This window comes from Gopherus evgoodei, chromosome 9 (genome assembly GCF_007399415.2).
Source record: "Gopherus evgoodei ecotype Sinaloan lineage chromosome 9, rGopEvg1_v1.p, whole genome shotgun sequence".
Lineage (NCBI taxonomy): Eukaryota > Metazoa > Chordata > Testudines > Testudinidae > Gopherus > Gopherus evgoodei.
This window is the reverse complement of record NC_044330.1, coordinates 89,597,955-89,622,164: the sequence shown is the minus strand read 5'-3', so window position 1 is coordinate 89,622,164 and position 24,210 is coordinate 89,597,955. Positions and strand designations below refer to the sequence as shown.

The 24,210-nt window shown below is 42.4% G+C and overlaps 1 protein-coding gene and 1 long non-coding RNA gene across 2 annotated transcripts in view; one reads left to right on the top strand and one right to left on the bottom strand.

Annotated features, from left to right (window-relative positions):
• Positions 1-2,094, bottom strand: part of TRPC5 (transient receptor potential cation channel subfamily C member 5) — a 139,297-nt gene extending 137,203 nt beyond the window's left edge. Inside the window, exon 1 of the mRNA XM_030576272.1 lies at positions 14-2,094. The gene's annotated coding sequence lies outside the window, so the exon portion shown is untranslated. The remainder of the gene's footprint in view (positions 1-13) is intronic.
• Positions 2,038-21,312, top strand: LOC115657920. The gene is made up of 4 exons (XR_004002092.1): positions 2,038-2,115; positions 18,549-18,711; positions 19,516-19,719; positions 20,967-21,312. It is a non-coding gene; the product is annotated as an uncharacterized LOC115657920 (long non-coding RNA).
• Positions 21,313-24,210: the final 2,898 nt, after the last annotated feature.

Below are 24,210 nucleotides of genomic sequence, written 5' to 3'. Positions count from 1 at the left end.
AAAAAATACACACACGCAAATGCGCTCCTTCTTCCTTCTCGCTCTGTCTGGCCCTCCTGGTGCTCGGAGGTTGGATTGCCTCTCTGGGGGGGCTGTGAGCCGCAGGAAGCGCTCCCTTGGGGGCGAGTAAAGAGAGATGGAGAGGCAGTAGCCGGTGCCTAGTCAGTCAGCGAGGAAGCCAAGTTCTCCCTGGTCTCCTCCAGCAGCTGGAGCTGCCTCTCGTCTCACACCTTGGAGACGACAAGAAGGGGGAAAGGTAAACGCTGGATCGCACTGGCTCTTACCGATGTGTGTGGCCCCTCGGCCCTCGACACTGTGCCATTAAACAAGCCGGAAAACGAGTCTAGCTGAGGCTATTGCACCAAAGGGAAAAAAAAATCCACCCCTCCGTGGAACCCGGAAACCTGGATCTGGCACCTGCTGCAGCCACTCACATTCTGACCCCGAGGCCACCAATTCTAATGCCTGAATAGAGAGTAACTGCTCCTACAGCGCCAAAAAATGTCTGGATCCCGGGGGCTTTAGAACAAGACGAGCGCCACCAAAACAGATCTGGCGCTTGGATTGCAACTGGATCCGTTCAATGTTAAGCCCTCATCCCTCATTTCATGGCAGGATCAGCGAGCCAAGCGGAGCTGCTCCTACTGCATCAGAATGTTCTGCACCCTGGTACATCCTGGCACGTGAGTTCCACAAAAAACACAGATCCGCTACCTGGGTCCACCTGGATCTTCGCAGTTTCTGACTCCGAATTATAAGTCTATCCTTCCCTGGAAACACCTGGACTGTGGAGTACTCGTGCCCAATAGCACTAGAAAAAACATGTATTCAGTATCTGGATGCTTCCAAATTTTAACCCCAACCCCAAATTGTAATAGGTAAATAGAGGGGAAAATATGGCAGCTCCTAGTAGACCACAATCTGTAGACCCTGCAGGAGCCGCACAAAAATACATACCTGACACTTGACTGCATCCAATTCGGTTATTTTTCAATCCCCTACTTTCCCCCAATCCTACCAACAAAACAGAGAAGCGCAGCTGCTCCATCTCATGGTGGTAGCACAACAAAGAAACCTGGAGCCTGTTGGTTCCATTGCTCCCAACCCACCAAACTGCACAGACAAAATAGTTAGCACGGGCTGTTGCTGCTCCTGTGTGACCAGAAATATCCAGGCTCGTACACATCTCAATGCAAACGCAATACAAAAACCAAAACAACAATAACAAAAACCATAACCAGCAACTGGTCAGTTTTGGACATAAACCTGTGAATTCTGCTACAGAAACAGACATCAAAGGTAGCTGCTCCTTGTCCACTACGAAAATCTGTCTCCTGGTGCATCCTGACACAGGAGCACTTGAAAACTCCAGATATGAAGCTACATCTCTCAGGGTCTTGCCTATTTTTTTTCCAGCTAGATTCCCAAATGTTTACTGTCTAGGACAGGAAGCAATTGTAACCATTCTTTGACATCAGACTGACCTGCTTCTAATACATTGTGTTTCGGGGAATCCACAACAAGCCATATCTGACATCCTGATCTTTTAGATTCAGCCTAATTTCATGCCGGAACATAGACATTTGGCAGTGGAACTGCGCCGGTGCATGATCCCATTGTACGTGGTTTTAGCTGATCAACTCTTGGTTAAGATTTTCCAGGCAGTCTAAGGAACGGGGAGACATATTCTCCATTACCTTTACACACCTTTTGAGGATCAGTGTCTAACCCCCCCTAGACTGCTTGCAAGATTCTCATTACACTGGATACAGACTGAAGCCAGCGAGATCCTGCTTTTACCGCTCTCCTGACCAAGAAAGCTTCCCTCTTCACCTGCTGCAGAAGAGAACTCAGAGAGGCAGCGTTTCCCTTCCTTTCCCTTGCGCCTATCCCCATTTCTTTCCCTTCTTCCCCTTTCCCAGTGATTTTCTCCCAGCCACTTACTAGTTCATTTTCCCTCCATTTTCTTTTTAAATTCAGAAGTGCATTTTATTCCCCTCCTCCCCCCAAACTCGTGGGCTCGCCTCTCCCTTGGAAAATGCTACGATCTCTTTGTGGTTTGCTAGTGAGCAAAAAGGTGGATGCCTCCAGGAGCACAGCAGCTGGAGGCATAAGGTATGTCCGGGGAGTGGAGGGGAGGGGGGACCCCGTGACGGAAGCGCATTGTCGCAGGAAGAGGAGCTGGTGGCAAATTTACCCATGGCCCTGGAAGGTCACACAAAATCACCTGTGTGAGGATGTGGAGGGGGACTCAGCTTGTGCTGTTGCTGTGGGTGTTTATTGATTGGGCAAGGGGCCAGAGGGGGGGAATATTTAGCCCTAAAAAAGGAGTGGGGGGAGGACGTTGGTTATACAGCCTATAGTCACATTAGTAAATTGCATCTCTGGTCTTTTGCCCCACAAGAATCAATTGTATGTCCTGCCTTTGACCCCAGTGTAACTGACATTACAGGGATTGTCTCAGCTCTTAAAAGCCTCAAGCCACTTTTGAAGGAAACAGTAGATAGATAGGTAGAACCCCTGGAAGGATCCACATTTTGAGTCCTGTCCTATGTTCCCCCAGACTCATTCTCCTGCAGTTCTGAGATGGGCATAGAACCAGACCTGTTATAATTGTATCTAAGACATTAACACGTGTCTCTGTTGAAGGTACCATCATCTTTATGATCAGAGTGTTTATTGCCTGTTTGTGCTTGGGATCAAAACTTGTTTTTTTAAGAGGTGTTTGTAATTGGCCTTATAAACATGTCAAAATGCATCCTGTCATATTTAATTATTGTTACTATGTTACTCCAAATATTATTGAAACGTGTATTAAAAGATGAATAATAGATGGGAGTACTTTGCATTTATATAGCACTTTTCATAGGAAAGCACTTTACCAACAAACTCCCTTACAAATCGTGCACAGGGACCACTTTATCCATCACTGAAATGTATCCACCTATGAGATGAATTGTGACAGATGCTTTAATAGTGTGCAACAACATTGCACAGTTTTAGGGCAGAGAGTGATGAACTCCTTATCCAACTGAAACTGCATAAATCTGTAGCTAGACATACTACAGCTACTCAAATTAGAATATAACCAGGCCACCAGGATTAACAAATACTTCTCTCCTTGCAAATAATAATAATAATAATAAATTCAGTCTTTCATTACTAGTGGTTAGGAACCTGTCCTGCTGCACAGGGGCATTGGCTAATGCTGACTAGAGCTAAGTAAATTATTAATAGCAAATAATTTATTGAGAGTTTTTACCCTCTCTTTCTGCACATAGAATGTCCAGAGGCCGATCATGATTTCCTTGAATTTACTTATTACTCAAATTTAATCAACCAATTTTTGAGGTTTATTTTTTAATGCTGTGGATTAATTGTAACCTGCTTGCTGCACATATTGGATACTCCATATTTGAGGTTTGAGCGGTGTTGGTTAGTTGCAACTGGCCACATAAATGACATGATATTGTCCCTGTTCCCTGTTAAGATGAATGTAATTTATAATTAGGGGAATGGCTTGTAGAAGCCAACAGGATACTTGTAGAGAAACCCTCTTTACATATGATTAGGCTGATATGGTAGGCAGAGGCAGACAGCTTTAACTTGGGAGAGAGAAAAAGTACCTTTTTACCATTCTGCTGAAAATATTTTACTATCCTATAATAAATCTTAGGGTCACTCTAGTGATGCTTTCAGGTATATTTGTTTAGGTGACTTTGTTCTGTAGTGATTGTCTTATGATTTTTCTCTCTATTTCTCACCTGCTTCCAATAAAATATCTTTGCATTTAACACTACCTGGCTGGGGTCTCAGAACTGTTAGTGGAATAGATACTGATGGGTGCATTGGAGAGAGAAACCAAACTCTAACCTTGTGGAGAGAAGGGTAGAGATAATAGTTTGGGTACAAGGTCTTGTGCATCTAGGAGGCTGTGATCTCCATCCCAAAAGATGCCAGAGATAGGCTGATGAGAGTCGTTGTGGGCAAAGAGAGAAGTGAATAACCAAAACAGGTTCTATGTGTTATTACCCCTTATGTGGGTAGCTTTTGGTTAATCCCGTCTATATGTTCTGCTGTGTGAAGATATAGAGAACATCACCCAAGGAACCCAAACTGCAATGGTAGTGGAAAAAACAAACAAAAATTCTAATATGCTCATATCTTCATTTTTTATTTACTTTTAGCCTTTTTTTTCTTATTTTATAGGTGACAGGCTGATCTACTCATCTGCATTGTGATGGTTAAATCTCAGTCTAAACATCTTTGGGTGATTTAAAAAAATCAGTTTAGGAAGAGCAATTTTAAACCAAATTCCTGATCAAAATAACATATTCTGTTTGTGAATGTTCCCCCAGAGCTATAGGCCTGATCTAAACTGAGACATAAAGGATAAGATTTACAGCACTCTGGCAGATTGTGTAAACAACATGCTAGCATAAATGAGAATCAGGCCCCAAACCCTTTTTTTACATGCCTGTTTCTGTTTCACAAAAGCTGTACAGAACCTGTAATTTCAGGAATGCCAGAGGTGTATAAAATGGTCTGGATTTTTCTTTTTCCTTCTGTAGCTTTAACATACAGTAAAATAGGACAGTATTCAAGCTATAAAAACAGAGGGGAAAGTAATTACACCTATAAATAATAAAGGTTTTAGACAATGTCTTTTATCTTACTGAAAAAAATGCATATTCCTTTATTGTGCAAAGGGGAGATTTTGCATATTTTAATTAAATCAGTTGAATGGTTAGAGGGGAAATATCTGCTTCACTATCAAGCTCTTTATTGAAGAAAAGTTCTCAAAGTTCAGGAACCTGGAAGGAGCTTTAAATCTCAAAGGCTAAAAATAATTCGCCACCTAGGAAAATGCCATGGCATTTTTTACCACTGCTTTAGATGACTTCAGATAATCAGAATATGGAAATTAAATTAGGAAATTAGAAATCAGGATTTTAAAAAAATCCTTAAAATTTATTTTGCTATTAATTGGACACTGCATAATCCCTTGAGACTGCAATGTTAATGATAATTTCAGCAGGGAATGATGCAATCTGATGAACTGTATCTTGATAGGAAGATGAGGGCAGCAGCAGGTGATTCAGAGAACAGCAGGAAAATTTGACACCTTTTTTTAGGTAGTTTCTATATTATTTTATCTGGACTTTTTAAATTATTGGTTCCTTGTCTTTAGCTTCAGGGTAAATATCCCAAGCAAAAATTCTGGCCCAGGTCATCAGCTGGTGTAAATTGCTGCACCTTTGTTGAAATCAATGTTTGCAATGGAGCCACACTGATTTACAGCAGCTGAAGACCCGTCCCACCATATTGACCTTAAAATGGGCGTGCGAATCATCTGTTGTTCCCTCTAGGCCAAATTCAGAGGTGAAGTTAAGGGTAGTTGGTGCACCGTACCGCTCCTCCACCCTACAGTGTGCACTTCAACCTCCCTGGCCACACTATAGCAGACCTTAAGGTGGCCATCCTGCAGCAAAAAAACTTCAGGACCAGACTTCAAAGAGAAACTTCAAAGAGAGCTTCAGTTCATCTGCAAATTTGACACCATCAGCTCAGGATTGAACAAAGACTGTGAATGGCTTGCCAATTACAGAACCAGTTTCTCCTCTCTTGGTTTTCACACCTCAACTGCTAGAACAGGGCCTCATCCCCCCTGATTGAACTGACCTCATTATCTCTAGCTTGCTTGCTAGCACACATATATATACCTGCCCCTGGATATTTCCATTACATGCATCTGAGGAAGTGGGTATTCCCCCGTGAAAGCTCATGCTCCAAAACGTCTGTTAGTCTATAAGGTGCCACAGGATTCTTTGCTGCTTTTACATTACACTAGTTAGACTCCTGCTTGGTTCCCTTTCTTTGCTTAGGCTATGTCCACACTTAAAATGCTCCACCGGCACAGCTGCAGCACTGCAGCTGCACTACTCCAGTGCTTCAGTGTAGACCCTCCCAACAGCAATGAGAGGCGTTCTCCCATCTGTGTAGTTAATCCACCTCCCTGAGAAGAGATAGCTAGGTTGGCAGAAGAATTCTTCCATCAATCTAGTGCTGCCTATGCCAGGGATTATATCAGTTTAATTATGTGTCTCAAGGGTGTGAATTTTTCACACCCCTGAGAGACATGGTGGGTCAACCTAACTTTTCAATGTAAACTAGCAGGGCCGCCCAGAGGATTCAGGGGCCTGGGGCAAAGCAATTTTGGGGACCCCTTCCATAAAAAAAAGTTGCAATACTATAGAATACTGTATTCTCGTGGGGGCTCCTCCAGGGCCCAGGGCCTGAGGCAAATTGCCCCACTTGCCCCCCCTTCTGGATGACCCTGTGGACCAGGCCCCAGACTCACCTAGGTTCACATCCTCTTACCAGCTTGTAACTTATACCCCTTTCTTCCCACTCATACACAAATACATACACAACATCTCCGTGTCTGAACACTGAGGCCATGTCTACATCTAAAATTTTGCAGCGCTGGTTGTTACAGCTGTATTAGTACAGCTGTATAGGGCCAGCGCTGCAGAGTGGCCACACTTACAGCAACCAGCGCTGCAAGTGGTGTTAGATGTGGCCACACTGCAGCGCTGTTGGGCGGCTTCAAGGGGGGTTCGGGGAACGAGAGAGCAAACCGGGAAAGGAGACCAGCTTCGCCGCGGTTTGCTCTCGCGTTCCTGGAGCCACCCAGCAAACCTCAGGGAAGGAGACCTGCTTGCTTGGGGTTCGGGGAACGCGAGAGCAAGCCGGGGAAGGAGACCAGCTTGATTACCAGAGGCTTCCTCAGGTATGCTGGGATACCTGCTTATTCCACGGAGGTCAAGAAAAGCGCTGGTAAGTGTCTATACTTGATTACCAGCGCTGGATCACCAGCGCTGGATCCTCTACACCCGAGACAAAACGGGAGTACGGCCAGCGCTGCAAAGAGGGAGTTGCAGCGCTGGTGGTGCCCTGCAGATGTGTACACCTCCTAAGTTGCAGTGCTGTAACTCCCTCACCAGTGCTGCAACTTTCTGATGTAGACAAGCCCTGAGCTGGTATAACTCATGTGCCAAGGGGACCAATGCAGAGGTGTGTAGAAGGAGGCTATAAGAATGTACCATTTAAAGTAGTCCATCCCCAACTTTAGTTGACTCCTTCATACACATTCCTCTTGCTCCTCAGGGGGAAAGCTACACCAGCACAGACTCCTTTACAAAAACATATGGTTGCAAGTAGGTGTGACGGAGTCTAATTGAGTATAAAGGACACTGCAAAGCCCCCAGTGAAGTCGGTGGGGCCCTATGCAGCCAGAGTGGTCAGCCTATGTGCTATCATTTGCAGGAGTCTAAATGAGTATAAAGGCATCTAACTTACACCATCCCACAAATCATGTTTGAATTTAGGCCAGCGTCTCAGGGTGAAGATTCCTGACTCACTGGTTGTAGCTCTTCTCTTCCTGTCTAGGTACATGGCATCAAGTTGACACCATGACTGCTTCCTTTTTCATTGTATCAGGCTTGATTTTTTTAAAGACAGCATGTAAACTAAATAATCATTCTTGAGCCAGTCACAGTTTGAGTCTGATTAAGTAATTGAAACTATTTTAAATCCCATCCCAATCTCCCTCTAATTTTTCTACTTTCTGTCCTCGGCTGACAATCTTCCTTTTTTCCATTCACCTCAAGTGACTTTGCACTTCAAGAAAATCATTGGATCTCTAGCATGATATAGAGAATTATTGGCAGCTTCATTAGCTTTTCTTCCTGAGCCAGATGGGCAAAAGATAATGCTGTCATATGCTTGAGAGAGAGGGCTTGCTGTCAGGGCTGCCGGTAATGGGTGCAGTGTGCGTCCCCTTTTAGTGGGGCCCTGTGTGTCTCCTGCTCGTTTCCGTCAGTACAATCTGTGTAAACAAAGAGAAACCCTGGCGATTAGAGATAGGCTTAAAGTGCCAACGTTTGGATCCCAAGTCCAGAAACTCCATAGTTGAGGGGTGATTGTGTCTGTAATTTATGGTGTATGTTCAGATCTTTATAAAGAAAGATGTTCTTTGCAAAACTTAGATCTGGGTCGAATCCTGAACACCCTGGAATCTCAGGAGTTTTCAATGGCATTGAGGCAGGCCCAGCTTTCTAAGAGGGAGCTGCCAGTTTAAGCAGACTACTATGTGTGCTGCATCTGTGCAAAGCCCCAGTTTTTCCTAGCAGATTCAGAAAATGTTGTTGGGCCCAGTAGTCATGTATTATGCCTGAACATAAAATGACCCTTATAAAGCTTCAAGGAGCCTATTAGATAGCAAATCTACGCAGGGGTGGCTCTAGGTTTTTTACCACCCCAAGCACGGCAGTCAGGCTGCCTTCGGCAGCGCGCCTGTGGGAGCTCCGCCAGTCCTGCTGCTTCAGCGTACCCGCAACTGAATTGCCAACAAATCCGCAGGACCGGCGGAGCTCCCGCAGGCAAGCTTCCAAAGGCTGCCTGACTGCTGCCCTTGCAGGGACTGGCAGGGCATCCCCTGTGGCTTGCCACCCCAGGCACATGCTTGGAGCGCTGGTGCCTGGAGCCACCGCTAGTCTACCCACCATCTACCTATCTGTGTTTGTCTAAGGAATATAGGAATTGCCATCCTGGATTTGGCCAGTGGAAAATCTAGTCCAGGATCCTATTTTTGACAGTGGCCAGTAGCAGGTGTTTCAGAGAAATGCACAAATCCTCCCACAGAGCACAGTGATGGAATAAGCTTCCCAGCAAGGACACTTCTTCCCAACCCCTAACAGTTAGTGGTTGCCTTCTGTCCTGAAGCATGAAGGTTTTTACCCCTTTCAAAAATACAAACCTCTCCTATCTGAAATAGCGATGGATATGCTCATTATCCAGATAAATGTCTCATTCTTTTTGGAATCCTACTAATCTCCAGTCTCAATGATCTCTAGTGCCAATGAGTCCCATGGACTAATTCTGTGTTGTGGATTTCTTTTTTGTCAGTTTTAAATGTGTTGCAATGCCGTTGAATGTCCCTGATATTGTGAGAAAGGGTAAGGAAGAGCACACAATTTACATTATCTATACTATTCTGTAGTCTGCGTGGCTCTATATGCCCTGTGTCACATGGCTCCTCTCTAAAGAGTCCCCACCTTTTCAGTATCTCCTCCCATGAAAGCCTTTCCATGCATCTAATCATTTTCATTTTATTCAAGACTCTCCCATCGCCTCTACAAAATGACTGGATCTAACCTCCCCTGCCCTTAGTCCATAGCCACCTGAAAACACCTAAGACACTGATGCTATGCTAATGAAGCAGGCCACCTGCGACCAAATTCTGATTTAATTTACATGTAGGTTAATACAGAGTAATTCCTTTAATTTCACTGGTGACACCAGCTTTACATCCATGTAACTAACAGCATTGGCCCTGCTGTATAAATCCAAAATGTCCTTCTCTGAAGGTTGGAAGCTATTTGCTGGAAATATAAATCCTCATGTGGGACTAATTTTGTTTCCTTTACAAAACTGGATGCACTTAGGAGAATACAAGTGAAACAGAAGCCATTACAATGGGCCTGAATTTACTGAATAAGAAACATGGGGATTATCTTTTCTATGTAAAAAGCTGGGTAAAACTTTTATGAAAAAGGCCTTTAGCGCTCTTCTCACTGCACCTTGCCAGATAGATATGAGATCAGTGAAGGAGCTGCAGTGGAAGTGTAATAAACTGATTATCACTTACGACAGCTTTATCACAAACCTGCCTTTATCATGGGATTTGGTGCAGTATTTTAGGGTGAAAGGAGCAAGTGGATTTATGTATCAGCTTCTGTTTGCAATTCCAAGCAAGATCATAAAAATAGATTCTTATTATGTAGCCAAGGATAAAAGGTATCAGGTATATTTAGGATATAGAGCTGAAAGGTAAGTATCAATTAATGTTGTAACACGGGGCCTTCAAGGCCTCAGGCCTGTAAAATATTTAGCTTAGACAGATTAGGTATTAGGATTTAGGATATGTTAGCATAATAAGTAAATTAATAATAAATCTTCTGAGCTTGTGTCTGTGCTTGTGATATGCAGATGTTTTGAAAATAACTGATGAGTTTAGCTAATAATGTTTACACATAGACAACAGGCACCATAAGGCAACTCTTGGTAGCCAGGGAGAAATGTTAGATTTCCTTAAGGTAACCACCTGTTACTATGGTGATAAGGTGATGTTAAATGTTAATGAATATAAGGGGAAACTAATGAGTAAGGGGACCCCAAGAGTACCGAGGTGTGAAAGTTCAAATAAAGAAAAGGAGTTAAAACCTTCATAAATATGTATGACCCCAGTGAGCACCAGCATAACACATTAAAACAGCTGGATCCCGGCCGCGTGCCATGGTGGGGTGTCACTAGGTTGATGACCACTGGTGGCGAGGGTGATGATGATGGGGGTGAGGATGAGGATGGGGACTAACACTTTGGGTTTTTCCACAATGCATAGTGTGAGTGAGACAAATATTATACATTCTGTACTGGTGTCTCTCCCCTTTAGAAAGAGCAGGATGACATCTCTGTGGTGCTCCGTGTGGCCCCCCTTCTATTGATAACCTCTCCACCGTAGTCTGTCTTGTGGGCTGAACTCTCACAGATTAAAGTAGGTGTAAACCCTCATCCTGGGGTGGGTAACTGGTTAAAGTAATCCATAACTATAGATTAGGGTACAAGTAGAAGCCTTTAAATCTGGGCTTCTTGCTCTTGCAGTGCATATTCCCCCACCCAGGGGCGGCTCCAGACCCCAGCACGCCAAGTGCCCTGCTTGTGGCAGCGAAATGTCTAGAGCCGCCCCTGCTCCCACCCTAATAATATTTCCAACAAATATCCTCAATTCTTTCCTTCTTATCACCCCATGTTTATTTACAGCACCGCCCTTCATTTAATAGAACCAATACAATTAAATTAGCTATAATGGCTTAATTACGGCATATTCATGATTAGGATGTTTAGGGATAGTGGTTATGAACATGACAGGTTCATTTGCATGATTGTCATTCGTATGCCCGATAAATCAGTGTGCTTGTTAAATAACTGTTTAACAGGGCTGTGTTACTTTCCCTAAGACAGCAACCTGGAAGAGAAGAGCTAGTTTATCAGTCTGAAACTTCTGCAAATTGCACTAGTTTCAGGCTGACAGAAGGCATACAATGACTTTTTTCCAACTCAGCAGAAAATGGGAAAATATAATAAAGAGACTACAAAGATCAGTGTCTTTATCAATGACTTGAAATCTAGTGCACCATATGCTGAGTACAGAAATATTCATGTGAATGAATAGCACAGCATAGACTGGATTTATGAGTTACATGTGTTCTTTTTCATAGACTTTGCTGATACGTTTTATTCATTTATTTTGGGCATGATGTGTAATTGCCTGCAATGACAAGTGGGTGCTATGATATCTTCTTCCCCAATCCCTGGTAGGACTCCTTTGTATGAGTGCCCAGTGCTGTACTTATTGTACAGTCAGGTGGAATTTCATAAGAGAAAATCTGTAGGCAGTAGCTGTTATTCCTCCTTCCACGTCCAGACTCAGTTTGCTCATTATGGTCCTGAATCAATTCCTGTTAAGGTCAATGGGAGGCTTTTCTATTCATTCAGTGGGTATTAGATCAATCCTTGTCTTCTGGGCCAAAAGTCCCTCAACCAAGAGATATCTCCTTTGCACTTCACAATCAACCCTGATATTTTTGTAAGGACTATTTTTGTTGCTTTGTGATGATGGTTAATGTGTTAAAGAGCTTTTGAACCCTCACACACCCAAATACAACTGGAAGTGTTATTTTTTATTGGTATCTAAGGATGGGAGGGCTTTGGGGAGTTTGTGGTTGGAGGAATCCCTCAAAGTGTTTGGATGGGGAGGGTTGAGTCCACAAGTGTTTTTCTTTTCCTATAAATTATATCCATGTCATCCCCTCCCCACGAAGAGTGACTGAGTTTAAAAGCAAAATTCTCTAGCTACAGAGAAACTGTGCTGTGTATTAGGAGCAGAAAGTCATGGGCCAAAGTCAACCATCAGGTCACTCCACTGAAAGCAGTGGGGATACACCATAGATTAATTTGTCTAGCTGAGTCAAATAGAGGATCATAGATTTAAATCAAGATTGGATATTTTTCTAAAAGATATGCACTAGGAATTATTTTGGGAAAGTTCTATGTCCTGTGTTATATAGGCGGTCAGACAAGATGGCCAACACTGGTCCCTTCTGGCCTTGGAATCTATGAACTGTGAATCTATGAAAGCACACTCTTAGCAAATTAACTAGTAAACCCCACAAAAACTAGGCTAACAAAAGTGGATCACCTATACATGCTATATAAATAAGACTTATACTATATGCATTTTTTCATTGGATTATTACTTTCTGTCTGTTTTTTTCCACGCTTCTCTGTGTTTGCTTTTTAATCTTCCTTTTCTTGACTCCCTTTTTCAACTTTTATCCCACTGGATTCCTTCCCTCTCTCCTCCTATTTTCACCATCTAAGCATAATGTGCTACTTACGCTACATCTACACTGCAATCGGGGGTGTGATTGCAGCTCATGGAGGCATGTGCAAGCTAGCTTTTAATCTAGCTAGCTTGCTAAAAATAGCAATGAAAACACAGTGGCATGGGCTTCAGAGCAATCTGTGCAAGGTCCCCCTGGATACATCCTTGGATTTTTAGTATGTGCTGAAGCCCTCACTTAAAGCTAGCATGGGTACATCTACGGAGCTGTAAATCACAGCATTGATTGTAGAGCAGGCAAGCCATCAGAGTCAAATTTTCAAAAAATGCTGGTTGAGATTTTCATAGCAGTCTAGGGGATTTAAATTTAGACACATATCTCCCATTAGTTGTAATGAAAGATCAGTGTTTAGATCTCCAAGACTGCTTTGGAAATTTCAACCTGCATTTGACTAGGTTTGAAATTAAACAAACCAAAAGCTACCGGCCACTTCGTTGCTGCCAGATATTGTGGTCTTTTAGGATTTTATCAAGGCACTGTATTTTCTCAAGGGCTGTCTCGCTGAATTCAGTGGAATGGCCAGTAGAGGCTGCCCATATTATCTCGTTTACAACCTCCAGAGTCATTACAACAGATGGCCATTCCATTTTCATCCCATTTCCTCATGAAGATTTCGATCCCATTATGACGTTGGCTATTGTGAGCCAGATTTTCAATGTCTGAGTCTAACTATAATCTGCACATGTAATTAAACAGAGATGAACTAACTATGTATGTTACTGAATAGGATGCGCTTGTACATTGTGTAGCACACAAATTGTTTTACCGTCGTTCGGTGCAGGTATTTCACACCTCCAGTTCAAAGAGAGTAAAACGCAAACTGATTCTGCAAGGTACTTAGGTACATGCCTAACTTTAAACACATGAATAGTCCCGCTAAAGTTAACTGATGGGCTGAAAGTTAGGCATGTTCTAAAGTTAGGGTGATCAGATGTCCCAATTTTATAGGGACAGTCCCGATTTTTGGGTCTTTTTCTTATATAGGGTCCTGTTACCCCTCACCCCTGTCCTGATTTTTCACACTTGCTGTCTGGTGACCCTAGTTTAAGTATCTTGCCAAGCCAGGCCAGAAATTAAGATTTTATATACAAATGAAGCCAACTGTGGCCATGATTGTTCCCAGGATAAAATCTCTGTGACACCAGAGCCTGAATTTTGTCTGTGGCATGAGGACAATCAGAGCCAGGGCTAACAACAGAGAAAAAGACATACACAAGGGCCTGATCCTGCACTCACTGAAGTCCCATTTTGCCATTAATTTCAATGGGATTAGTATCGGCCCCTATGTATAAATATTGCAGCAGCTAAAACTATTAATCAGTGGTAATTCTGAAACGACAGCACTTAATCATTTTTTAAAAGTAGCAAAGAGTCCTGTGGCACCTTATAGACTAACAGACGTTTTGGCGCATGAGCTTTCATGGGTGAATACCCACTTCGTCAGATGCATGTCATTTTTTCTCTCTCTCCCCCCTGCCCACTCTCTTGCCCCATGTATTCTGCAGGGGTAAACTATTGGATAGAATCTGAGAGTTTTTCAAGGACACTTACATAAGGACATGGAAATGTTTTCTACCAAGAGAAGCCATTCACCCCATCGATTTTCATTCTTTTCTAGCACTCCAGACAAGATTAGAGCAAACCAGAAATGTGCTCAATTCACTTATTCATTCAGATAAAATTATTGAGGCAGCATGTTCAATTAAAAAAAATCACACCCATTTCAGTGTCAGCGAAGCTGTACCCATAATGTCAGAGTCTGGAATGTTAGAACAGCTAAGGTGACTTACAATAGCAAGATTTAGGTATTAACATGTCTGCATTTAGATGTGATCGTAAGCAACACAAAGACACTAAGAACTAAATTATCCAGAAATGATTAATAGAAAACAAATAACTATTGGAGAAAATGTGGTTAAATATTTAGAGAAAAAATCCTTGTTCTTACCTTTTTTTGATTTGATAAACTGGCTTCATTCAGGTTCTTTGTCTCTCTCTGATCTTATTACTGTAATATTTCTTCTTTTCCTTATTATTTATTTCTGTAGCACTATAGATTTAGCATTTTAAAGATGAATACAGTGAGGAAGTCCCTACTCAAAGGAGCTAATGTTCTAAAAATCTATCATCTTCCCCACTGTTCGAGTCCAGCCAGATCACTCGAGTTAAGCTGAGTAAGCTCAGGACTTGTATGGAAGACCTCCAAGCATGCAAAGTGGTTTTGGCAATTCAGTAGGTGGCACGCCTCTTCTCTACCACAGCATTATGGACCCGAATCAAGAAAACATTGAAGTCCATCCCTATTCAGGCAAGCATTAAGCACATGCCTCACTTTGACATCAGTGAGACTTTAGCACATGTTTAATCACCCATCTGAATATAGATACTTTCCTAGATTAGGGCCTGTGTTAGGGTGACTGTGCTCGTGGAGGTGCCATCACTTGGATGAGATGTGAAACTTAGATACTGACCACTTTTGGTCGTTACGCTTCTTGAAACAACGTTAACTGGTTAAATTCCAGCTGGGTTACTTTAATTCTTCCTATTTAAATTCCCTGTACTGTTTCAGATGGAAAGGCATATTTCTAACTTCTCATCCTAAATTTTCTGTCCTACCTGGTGTAAAACTGGTCTACTCTGTTGGAGAGTGACTGTATTTCAGTTCAGTGATGATCACATTTCAGTAATAGATTAAGTGAACCCAGTGTGTAATTTAAGATCATCAAACAATGTAAGGTAGTCCAGATTGAGGACTCTATAAAAATGAAGAGTCTTTCTTTGGGTCACTGCTTCTCCCCTCTTTATGCCCATGTAACCGTATTGAAGTCAATGGCCTTGAATGTCCTTTGAGTTGGAACAGAATTTGGCCCTTTGTCTCTGTTTGTTTTAAATAATTACAGTGATGTTGATCTTCAAGAAAAAGTGGACAAGGTGTAAAGTACATTTTATTAGAACCCCAAATACTTTCAAATACACAACATTTCAAGTATTTGTGATAAATCATGAAAGATCCTGAAGTTTGGCTCTATCTTAATATATGTATTAGCTCAATAAAAGACATGGAATGATCAACCTTGCCCATCCATGTTGTTGTTATTTATTATTTGTATTACTATAGTTCCTGGCAGCCCCAGTCTTGGGGCAGGATTCCACTGTGCACACAACAAAATGGTGGTCCTTGTCCTAAAGAATTTACAATTATCTTGATTGTGTCCATTCCCACTCCTGCCAAAGGCAATTGCCAAACTCCTATTGACTTCAGAGTGAGCAAGATCTGGCTCATCATTCTTGTCGTTATCATTTTGAACCCTATTCTGCTTTAATCAGAGCTTTTATGAACACCAGATGGTCTATTGCACTCTCTACAGGCAGAGATTTCTAGTGAACCACGGGAGCAGAATCTGGCATTTCCTTCTGATGTCACTCCCCCTTTGTCTGTAGCTGTGCTGCAAAAATGAAATGAGGGAATATCAGGAAAAGAGGAAAAGGAAAATATTCAAATCAAATTTTAGTGGAGCTTTGGCAGGATTCAGGGGGAAAACACTCAAGATCCAGTAAGCCTCCAATAGTACTTGAATGGAGATATGGTCTGGTGAGAGATTGACTGGTCCACTAAGGCCCAAGTCCTGCTCCAGAAACCTACACCGATGCAGGAGTCCTCCCATGCAGTTCACTTTTCAGGATTGAGGCTGAAGTTTGGATTCTTAAAGTTTGGAGAGGTTGCTTCAGTCCATTCTATATAGACTAGCTGGCTGCAACGTTTGGATCTGGTTTTACAGTCACATTTCCCAGGCATTCAGCATGGATGAAGGAATTTCAACTCAGCTCTGACATATTCTTTCCTCATTTGTAGCTATTCTTCATTTGTCCATTAACTTCTTTCATGAACGCAATGTATTCGTTTTTAAATGCCCAGAAACTATTCAGTGAAAAGCTGCTGGCAATTACGAACTCTCACAACAGCTTAGCACAATGAGGGGTAATTATTGTCAAAATCCCTTTTTTTTCACAACATGTTGAAGGAACTTTCAATTTAGTTTTGTTCATTACCAAAGGTTCCCTTTATAATTTTAGTATTATCTTGATAAACGTAACAAAATGGTATGTGCTTTATTGCTGGTGTTACAGTGAGACTTCTCGCTGTTGATTTAATATCAGTGTATATCAGATTTCTTGCCATTATTTAAAGAAAAATTAAAAGGCTTTTGCATCTCAGCTGTTCTTTTGTAAAAGAAATGCACTTCTGCTCTGTTTCTCAACTCTGCTTTTTGTCCCACACAAAGGGGGACAAAGGAGGTGGCTTAAATTGCATAAACCCATTCGCTAAGAGGATGAGTGACTGGGTCATTTCACAACAGTTCTGCAAAGAGAGCTGACCCCTTCGTACTCTGATCACAAAGCCTAGAGGTTGGCAATAACATATGTTTTGTAAACGTAATGCCAAACGAAGAAGGAAGAGGAACTCCCTTTTGCTGAATGGAACTGCTGTTTTCTTCCTCTTTAGTAAGTTACAGAATGCAATTTTTGACCAAAAATAATAATAAAAAAAAATTGGACAAGGCATAGGAAATACCATTAGGGCCGGGGCATGTGCAGAAATTTAAATTTGACTGCTTTTGTATGAGCACATTAAACACACAAAATGAAAGGTTTGTGTGAGCCCTGACCCCTAGATTTCTCAGGACACCTCTAGTGGGGAGGCCCAGCAGCTCCCCCTGGCAGCAAGTCTGTCCCTGCAGCCAGAGGAGGGAGGAAACAGCAGGATGGTTGGCTGCTGACTGAGCTCCTCCTCCTCCCATCCCTACAGCTGCTGCTTTTCCTTCCCTGCTGCTGGAGTCCCAGCACTGCTACCTGGTTTGCAAACTGCCCACTCAGGTGAGTCAGAGGGTGGAGGCAGGGACTCCAGCAACAGGGAAAGAGAAACAGCAGCTGTAGGGATGGGGGGAGGAGGAGCTCAGCCAGCCACTCTGCTGCTTCCTCCCTTCTCGAGCTGCAGGGACATACAGAGATTGTCAGGGAAGTGCCCCTACTTGCCACTCCCTTGTGTACACCTCTGGTAAGGGCAAAAGTGTTAGCAAAATGCATGCTGGGAAAATGTTCCCCTGTGCAAAGGTCCTGCACAAGGCCTATGTCCTACTGAAATCCCATTGTGCTTGGGGGGGATTTCACCCATTATGACTGATTGATATAGAAGAACTTGATATGAAACTCACCATGAAAAGTGTTAAGCACAGACTGTCTGTATACTGGCCTGTCTTCTCTGAAGTTCCCTGCCACTGCTGACTGGTGCTGCTCCATCTGTGGTAGCAACCATAGAGTACTAGTTAGGGGAGGGCACCAAGCAGATGCCAGTATTTTGAGTACCGTGTCATCTAGTCCTGCTCACAACAGGTGCACACAACAAAACATCCAGAGCCTTGTCTGTACTAGGTCTCTTATCTGTTTAACTGAAGCTAGTTATTGCCCTGTTGTCTCAATGGTAGGATTCTTCCTGGTCTGTCTGTACAGTAGAGAAAGAGAGTGTGTGTGTGTGTGTGTGTGTGTGTGTGTGTGCAGGAGCGCCGCCAGCTTTTTTGGCGCCATAGGCGGCAGAAGGTCCCGCCCCTGAAATGCTGCCCCCGACAGAGGCAGCAGAAAGTCCCTCCCCTAAAATGCTGCCCCTGACAGAGGCAGCGGAAAGTCCCGCCCCCGACGTGCTGCCCCAACAGAGGCGGAAGAAGGTCCTGCCTCCTAAATACCGACGACGACTGGGGCGGTCGAAGATCCGGCCACCGCGGTCTCTGCCTCCCAGATGTTAGTGCTAGGCCGTCACCTAATGGGTTGCGCCAGCCCTGTGTGCGTGTGCGTGCGCGTGCGCGTGTGTGTGTGTGCGCAACCTGTCAGTGCAACCTGTCAATAGAACCATTAGTTTTCCCTTCTACACTGTTCACCTGTCTGCTGATCTTGTAAAGAATAACACTGTTTGTTTTAAGGTATCATGCCTGTTTCTCTACAATACATAACTGGATTTCTATTTCTCAGTTACAGTTCCTTTAGGTGAAAGGCCCATGGCATGCTGTTTGACAACTTCTGTTCACATGGGAATTGGAGAACAAGGCCAGGTCATGCTCTTGGATGAGCCCTTGTCACTGACTAAACCAACAGTTGTTACATGTTTGTATCCAAAAGCAATATTTGGCTTCATGTAAGTAAAGTAACAGGGTAACCGAATTGTGTAAAAGGCTGGGTAATGTAATGACAGTCATTTAGAGTTGAACTGTACATGCTAAACTAGAATAGGCTGCCACAGGTCAAGAAGGGGATTCTCTTTCCTCCCACACTAGATATCCATCATTACCTAAGCGGTGTGGTGGTATATGAGAGCAAATGAGGTCAGCTTCTGGACATTGCTGAGGGCTGGATCTCAGACAAGACAGACCTTTGGTTTGATCTACTATAGGAAATCCAATGGGCCAGATTCTTTAATGGTTTCAAAATCATTTGCCCAGTGTATCTTGGGAGAAGCATGCTAAAAATCAATATTATACAAGAGTAAAACCAGTTTAAATGAGAAGACAATCAGGTTCTCTGTTCCAATACTGTGCAAAAAAATTCATCACAAAGTAGCATATCCTTGTCATAAAAGTGCTTTTCCCTTTATCTTTATTTACATATAAGATATGGAACTCAGATCTCAGATGCATGCAGCAAAAACAGGAAAAATTTCCTCCAGATTGTAAAGATTCGTCATTTTGTCACTACATTTATTTCCTCCGCTCCCTCTTGCATATTGCTTTCTGCTCGGGGGGGCGGGAGGGGGGGCTTCAGAGGAGTCAAAGGACAGCATCGTTTTGAAAAACACATTCTTCCCATTAAGGGGTAGAAAATTAATTTCCTTCATAGAGTCTATGAACATATTCATTTAAAACTGATCTCCACTGAACAAACACTGTGCACATGGCACACATTTCTCATCCTGCTCACCAGAACCCGTTCCTTTGCTTTTCAGATTTTGAAACCTTATTGCAAACGGAGAAGAATGTGAATTTTCTGCTTGTTGTTTTTAACCCCATGTTCTGTACCCAGAACAATGCAAACCTAAAAGAATTTCAAGATGAGAGGCTGAGTCTCCTCCCATTCACCCAGCTGTTAATCAGGAATCAATGGGGTTACATGGCTTTAAAAGTGTGATGTGTCCCTGAAAAGTGACAAGGTAAAAATGGCAGCTCCTTATTCACTAGCTGTGCACCCTAAATGCAATTAGAGCCATAGTTGCTTATGTTAGTAACAAAATACATTTTTTCCAGCTTTTACTCCTGTTAGCTCTGCAGAGGCAATGCAGCTATGGGAGAAGCAGCTGGAGTCTGTCTTTTGCATCATCAATCTTAGTTGTTAACTAAGGGCCTGATTCTCCATAGCCTTGAACCTTGTGTTGAGATTCATGCCTGGGCAAAGTGTGTGTAGAATGTTACCGTTTCCTTTTGGTAGCACTGTATATCCAATTTGAACTCATTTGGCATGTAAGTAAAGGTCTACATAGGTACAAGTCAGTGGGGAACCAGGTCCTGTTTTACAAGGCCTAATTTTCCCTTGGTCACATCTGTGAAACTCCAGTGACAACAATGAGGTTGCAGAGGGCATAAATTCACCCACAGAATATTAATAATGATGCACAAAACAGAAAAGAACCCAACTTAATTTTCAAATGTTAGGTTGAGTTTCTTTGTAAACTAAGCAATATGAGACACAATAAACACGGAACCCCAGGATATTTTTACAGAATCACTGCTTATTGTTTTAAATGCAAAATAATTCAAATCCTGCAGGACTATCAAGTAGGATATTGAGATGAGATTATTATGCCATGTGTTGGTTAAATCTTATTTGCGCTCTACATTCTCAAATGTAACTAGAAAGAGCCCAAGATTATTCACATAGGCAGAAATGTCACTATGGAAACAAAGAGCTAGTTTAATTTAGTTAGGCCAGTATCAACAAAGCCTGCTCTAATAAGCCCAGTAAACAGGCACAATCTACATTAGTGCTCACTGAGGAACAAGTGAGTACACCAAGTAAACCACAAGGTAAAGATGTTTCGGAGGGGAACAAAATGAAAAAGATATTGTACTCTGTATTGTACATCAGCTGCAATCAGAAACAAATCCTTCAATATGAAACATGTAAAACAATTACAGATATACTAACAGTCCATATTACAATATTATAGTCTCCAGCAATTCATCACAGTGCCTCGCCATATCTAAATGAATTTTGAATGCCAAGGACAGCAACTTGTGCAAGCCTATGACCTTTGCAGAACAAAGTCTTGCTAGTAGCCTCTAGTCTAAACCAGCTGACATGCTCCACCCGTGCAAGCCCTTCTAAGTGATCAGATTTTGGTTGTTCTAAAGGCAGTAGGAGATTGAATTAATCAATTAAACTCTTTTTATCTAAACACAGTAACCAGAGCCCGCTGTCTGCAGTCCTCAGCTCCACCTTTCAAGATGGAGAATGATTTTTGATATCTGAAGCCGCACCCCACATCTTCCTGTAACAACAGCAGCTGCTTCACACAAGATTGGCCAGCTGAACACGTAGTCTTGAAAAGCAAATGTTGAATGTACAATGCAAACAGCTTTGTTAACGGAAACAAAGTTGTAATTGTTGGAGTCCACATATGTCTGAGTAACATATCAGGCAAGTATGGAGGCACAATCCTGCTGTTACTGGACCTTGAATATGTGGCTGTTTGGGGAGAGTTTACTGTGCTGATTTTCCTCCTTCCATCACTCATTTCTTATGAATTTGTCTGACTTCACACAGAGTGCTCCACAAGAGATGCTGCTGTAACCATTTTCCCTGCAGATTTATTCTCTGTGGGGTCTTATTCTGTAGTAATTTGGCTGCCAGAGGAGTGAGAAGAACACATAGGAAATGTGATTGTCCCTGAAGAAATAGCACAGGAAAAAAATATCACTTTATTTTAGGCTATTATTCCTCCCTTAACAGCAAGCATGCGCATATATCACCAATGTCTAAAGCCAATTCACACTGAAAATACAACTAGAGCTATTTAATGCCAACATTTTAAAAATGCCTATTAGACACTTAAATGGCTGTCTGGACACCAAATTGGGGACCTACGTGCAAGGTAGGTAATTTTCAAAGCGGTGCCTTTGGGTGTGAGCAAGGCGCCCCATTTATGTGTTATGGGCATGGCCAAAGATATAGCTGCCAAAGTGGGATTTCAACATGGACAGGGGCCACCTTACCCTAGCAAGGTTTAGATGCCCCCAGTTAGGCATGTTCAGGGCACATATTAATTGATCTGCTCTGGTTCAGGGTTCTGTCAGGGTTAGCACTGGAGATGCAAAGTATGCTTTTAAAACCCTAGTAACTTGACCATATCAAAAATGCCTTTCACCAGACCATTAAAGGGTGCATCTATGAGCAATGGACTATAACCCTGCCAAATGTATGCAGGACCTTTAACTCTTCTGTTCAAGAAATGTTGCAAACCTGTTTAGTATCAGCAAGTGTTGGGAGGGAGAACTTAAAAAGGGTGTGGGTTCACTCTCTTAATTCATGAGCAGCAACCAACCTTTTTGGCTCAAACTTTTAAAACAAAAAATGCTCCTGGGCTGGGAAGTCACTTGGCCTCTAGCAGAAAATGAATGCAAAAATGCTCTGCCCTTTCAAAGCCTTAGCAGCAATAATCCAAGATGAACATATAGGGCCAATTTCCCCCCTCAGATATGCATGCATAATTGGCAGTGACTTCAGTGGAATTTTTGACCAAAATAAGAGAGATTCCCCCGGCCCATCTGCCCATCCGTCACCATCACTGTCACCGTTATCATCATCCTTCTCCGCCAGGGTTCTCATCCAGACTCAGCTCGGTCTCTCCATCAGCTATTCCACTGCTAAGTTATATTTCTTGCCTCTCAGGTAGGGACTACCAATGAGGCGCAAAATGTAAACTTGTGAGCACCTGCTTATCTACCCATCCTCCTTAGCAGACTAGCTGTTTGGGGAGGGGTTAACTCCAGTCCTTTGTAAAGCCAGTGTAAGGTCCTTTCCTCCCATTTGCAGGAACTAGGCAAATGTAACTGTGAGGTAGAATAAGGAATGGGTTGGAGATCTGGAAACATCAATCATCATGTTTTCTTTCTTTCTTTGTGTGAGAATTGCTGTACTCAATTCTCTAAAGTGTTCTCTGTCTATTCTGCCTTATCCTGGAAAGCATTCTCTGATACTTTGTGCAGAGGACACTACACAGTACATACAAAATAAATTGTATTGTAGACACTTCTTCTGTGCCTGGGATCACAGAGGCATAGATGGAATTAGATTAACATTAATCACGACATGTTGTACACATCAGAGGCAAGATGTCAGGTGCCAATTGAACATGATTCTAGACAATGAAATCCCAGACCTGCTCCACGTTGGTATTCTGCAACATCAAGGAAACATCATGTCTTTAAGCACTCCAGAGAAGCATCTCCTTAAATGGCACTGTCATTGCAAAAGCGGTTAGTCTGAACAACCGGAAATCTTATAATAAGTTGAATATAGTAGAGTGGTTCCTCTGGTAAGAGCAACCATGCAAACTAAGGAATAATTTTGTCCTCCATGGGAGGGAAATCTGAGAAAGCTGAAGAGACTTTACCTGTGTTCTTTCAGCTAGCTGAGTAATTAAACATAGGGCATGACATATCTCTCCATATATCTGCAATTGTTTTGGCTAACTTGCTTTGATGCATGGAGTACTGGTTGTGAATTTCCTAGCTCTGTGGGTTCTTCCTTCAATTCTCCTCTTTCTTCCCTGAAACAAACATAGTAAAATGACAGAGCAGTGAAGAAGGGTTTGTTTTCATGTCTCAGCCAGTGTGTGTACACTATATGTTAGTTAGTCTTAAATTGTACATAATGTATTTGAAAATAGAATATTATCCAAGTAATGCATGTAAGAATGAAGGAGTCGTTAGGCTCCTGGTACTCAATTCTAGATGAAAAATGCCAAATGGTGATCACTTGTCTAGTGAGCAGAGCAAAGGATTGGCTACCAGATTTCCCAAGTTTTATTCAAATCTCTGCCACTGGGTTGTTGTGTAATCCTGAGCATGTCATTTATCCTCTTTGTGCCTTAGCTTGCTGGTCTGTAAAATGCGTATGATATTATTTACTCATCTCTCAAGGTTGATTAATATTTGTCAAGTAAGCTGAGGTTGATAGTGAAAAGTATTTTTTTAGTGTTCCTGTGCAGTGCTGTTAAGTGTTAAGTACGGTCTTTCTTTTTTATTCTTGTAGGTACCAATTTGCTTCAACAACAACAACTATATATATATATAAAGGACCCAATAGATTAAGAATTAAAGCAACTGGCCAAATTCTGCTCACAAATGCCCAGCATAAAACTTTTAACCATGAGCATGAGCTGTTTACTTCTATTCTAGCTCCTATCGACACAAGTGCTGCCAGGAGGAGTCTGTATGTTTAAGTGTGTACCACATACCCCAAACCTAGCAGTTACCCCTATCCACATATTGCTACACTGGTAATGTATGTGCCTGACTGTAACCATCTGTATGGGGATTAGGTACATGGAACACCTACCAGCCAACATATGGCTGTATATTAGTACAAATTCTACAGTGTAAACGTGCTCATTTTGTGACCATTCTGTGTTATACAGGAGTTC